The sequence below is a fragment of the Lichenostomus cassidix genome, chromosome 1, assembly GCF_008360975.1.
Source record: "Lichenostomus cassidix isolate B80296 chromosome 1, HeHo_3.0, whole genome shotgun sequence".
Lineage (NCBI taxonomy): Eukaryota > Metazoa > Chordata > Aves > Passeriformes > Meliphagidae > Lichenostomus > Lichenostomus cassidix.
The window spans coordinates 32,618,456-32,622,552 of record NC_139479.1 but is presented as its reverse complement, the minus strand read 5'-3'; positions in this window follow the sequence as shown (position 1 = coordinate 32,622,552).

The window sequence follows — 4,097 nt, the reverse complement described above, 5'->3', positions numbered from 1 at the left end:
AAATTGTCTAGGGAAGTTAAAGGGGTAGGGAAAATGAAGAAATCAGAATAAGAATATAAACAGCTGTGACAAGCTCCACAAACTGAAACACCTGCTACCATTTGTGGAGGTCAAGCTCACTTCCCACAAGGGATTAAAATAACACTTCATCAGCCTAATTTACAAACAGGCAAGAAAACCTGGGACCAGGGTAACTCCATTCACCTTTTGCAGCTGTATTACTGAAAGAAAATTTACTATATCCAATTAAAAAGTCAGAGTAAAGCGTCATCATTTCAGCAAAGAGGCAAAGATCCAGTTTCACTAAGCTACAGCCTGACAGTTGAAGTGTAACTATTTAGTAACACTAGAGATCATAGAATATTCTGAGTTGAAAAGCACCCACAAGGATCTTAAAAATCCAGCTCTGGGCCCTGCACAGGACAGCCCCAAGAAGCACATCATGTAGCTGAGTCCACTGTCCAAATGCTTCTTGAACTCTTATAGGTATTTCAATATTCTAACAATTTGATGTTTGGGGGAGATAGCGATAGCTGGGACACAACAGGATTTCTATGTATTATGACTGGGTCTTCCATGACACCAAACACAAGTTATTACAGCTCCACAACTGTCCTGATGGGATGGATCACATAAACCTAAGCTGAACCTAATACCAAATCTTTATCAGTCTTGCACAAAAACGCGCTGGATTTACAATTAATGATACTTTTAACTAAGGCCCTGAAAGGTCTAATTAAACATACATCCAACTAACAGGAAGTGTGAACCATTATAAAATGCAGACTTATCATCAGTCTCACAATTTAAAAAAATCTGTCCTACATTCAGTTGTGAAACACCATCAGATGAAGAATTAAGAGTAAGAAGCTATAGTGCACTTCAAAGATACTGTAGTAGAAAGTTATCAGATTCCCTCCTTCCTGTTAAGGATAAAGATCAGATACATCATCTTCCTGTTGCTTTTCAGAAGCAATTTTGTGTGAGTTCTGGTGTAAATAATGAGCTAATAGCCTCTTCTAGTATTCAGTCACCAGGATTGATTTTTGCATGACCATAAAAATTCAGCTCAGCTATCAGCTCATATATCCTAAAGATGGTGCTAAAGTAAAGCTACCCCCCAGCGAAGTATCAAATGTTTCTACAAATTCACTGAAAAATTACTCTCCCTCTGTTTAAAATCTTAAATACTTCTTTAAACACAGTGTTTTAAATATACTGTCCATCTGTTATGTGGAATTCACCCAAGACTTTGTTGGTAACAGAGGTGACTGGGGACAGTGATGGAAGCTCTGATTGTCTCATGCATGAAGCATGAACTCCTGGGGCTGGCTTGTCAAACGGTCCACTGCAGCCTGATGTGTTTCACCTCACACATTCCTTCACCTGCCTTAGGGTCCTGCTTAACAAATCGGCTTATCAACTGGGATTGAGAAGCAGGGGAGAGGTTGCCTCCTCAGAGCAGTTTCTCTAAAGGATGCACAGTTCACCAAAAGATTTACATTGTAATTCCTCCTCCAACATGTGATTAGACACAGGTGACATATTGTAATATGACATTACAAAAACGGACACATATCCCAAATATGACCTAATCCTACAAGCAAGGAAGATTTTAGTTGAAATACTTCTAATTCATAGCAGTGTGATGTGGAAGGACAGTTGGATGGGAAGACACAGTTATCACATGAAAATAAAGGTATATAACATAAACCATTAAGCTTCCTAGTAATAAATCTTACTTAAAAACCCAGTTTAAATCTACTTTTAGAGTGGGCCTTCATGCCTTCTCCCTGCCCAGTGCTCCCTCCCCCAGCTGAAATCAAATACCAAGCATTGCTAATGTAAACTGGTAAAACAAAAATAGAAATGAGGCTTGTGATGAGGGAAAAAATGAAAAGATTTGTAGTGTTAAAGCCTTTTATGACTGAGGCAACACAGATGTTATACATTTGCCCTAGCCCTTGTATCCTGTTTTGAAAACCAGCAACAGATTCCTGATTCACCAGCTACAAAGGGTGTACTTTCATTGCCTGGGACTTACCATTGCCTGGGAGTGTGGTTCTTCCCTCACTTCTTGACACCTCCAAAGGAATGGATCACTGAATCGATCAGGGTCAAAACTCCTGGCAAAACAGAAGCAATAATATTTTTAACTTATTCCCTGATTTGTATCACCATACTTCTACATAGATAGCACAGCTGTGGGTGTGGTGTGAGGTGAAATGGACTCGTACGAGGCAGTTGGGAAGCAGGAAACCTTTCAGACAGCACTGTCATTCAAGTCCAGGTTTCATGATGCTCAGTTTGTTACAAGGCAGCTGCTAAGATCCGTAATCCTTCTCACTTAGAAAATACCATATTTTTTTGGTTTTTTTTTGTGATAGGGTGCTGAAATAGGTGTCTGCCACACCCATCTCATGACAAAGAAAATAGGTGACATGTGCATGTTCTTGTGCTGCAAAGCCTAGAACTTCCCCTCTGAACAGTGATTGCAGGGGTAGCACAGGTATGCTTAAATACATAGCAGTTAAGTGATAACCACAGTTACATTGTATAAAGAGCTCTTGAAGTCTTAGTGTATAAAAAAATTGTTTAACAGCCAATCACAGTATTCCAATTATTAATTACTACTGGACAGACCATTGGAGTGTCTACTGACTGTGCAGACGGTTAGTTAACATACAGGACAACAAATTATGGCTCAAAACATTGTTTGGCTACCTCAACCTAAGAGTAAAAAAAAAGACTGCTGCTATTCTAAAGTAGAAAACACAGGTAACATCAAGAGCAGATTGAGGAACACAAGTAAAATTTTAGAGACTTTTCCTTTGAATGTTTATTAAGTTAAGGCTTTATAAGAAAGGCCCTGGAGCAGAGACCCTCTAAGCTCATGTTCATGCTGAGCATCCTGCCTGCAGGTGCAGAGGCAACCACTTACTTGCACTTCTGCATCTCGAGGTAGGACGTACCCTACCTGGATAAAAAATGCAAGTGTTTCTTAATACACCGCAACTTACAAGAACTTGGATGTTATTTTCATTAACCACTACTTTTTTACATAATTCTTCACATTGTGTTGATACATTAAATATATTTTAACTTTATTAGGGCATTTCTGAGGCCTTCTTCTTGCCACTCCTCCTCATCTACTACTGGCTACTCCTTTCATTGTGCCAGTATATTTCCTAATTGAGAAGAGGAATAAAAAAGTTTGGTGAGGTGGATTACAACCCAATAATTGTTTATTAGATCAAGCAGGACAAAGCCCAACGATGGAGAATAGAACAACTGCAGCAAGGCAGGGATTGCTACAGGAATTGGCCAATAATACCACTTCCCACCAATCTGGCCAGGTTCTTTCCAGAAGGAATCTCACCGTCAGGCTGTTGTCCTTGCAGTCCTATAAAACCACATGAAGACACAAAAGCATTTTAAGCTGCTCGGTGGAGGTCTGACACGGAACTGGGACAAACTGGTTTCCCACTGCACTCCCGATGTGTCTGCTCAGGATCTGTGTACAGAATATCCACCAGCAGTGGTTTCTCCAGCTGTGCAAAAGCAAGGATTCAGTCAGGGAAGACCGCAAGGGCTCTTATTTGGATGGGTAATCATCCTATAAACAACACAGTCTTAACGTGCTCCAGGGGAAGTGTGGGTTGGACAGGAGGAAGAATTTCTCCACACAAGGGGTGATTAGATATTGGAATTGACTGCCCAAGGAGGTGGACGAGTCACCGTCCCCGGAGGTGTTTAAGGAAAGGCTGGACGTGGCACTCCCTGCCATGGGCTATTAACATGGTGGTGTTGGGCCATAGCTTGGACTCGGTGATCTCAGAAGTCTTTTCCAACCGAATCCATTCTGTGATCAATCAGTAATTGCCAGTTCCCGATCCCGAGTGATTACGGGGACGTTTCGGAAGTTAAGTGACACTCCCGTGACAGGGGCTGCTGAAGCAGTGGGGCTGGATCGGCGGTGCCCCTCCAGGCACGGAGGGTGCCACCGCCTCCCTCACGGTGCTTCCCGCCGGGAGGCGTCGCGCGCCCGCCCCTCGGCCCCTCACCGCGCGCCCGCCACGCGCGTGCGCCGCGCGGGG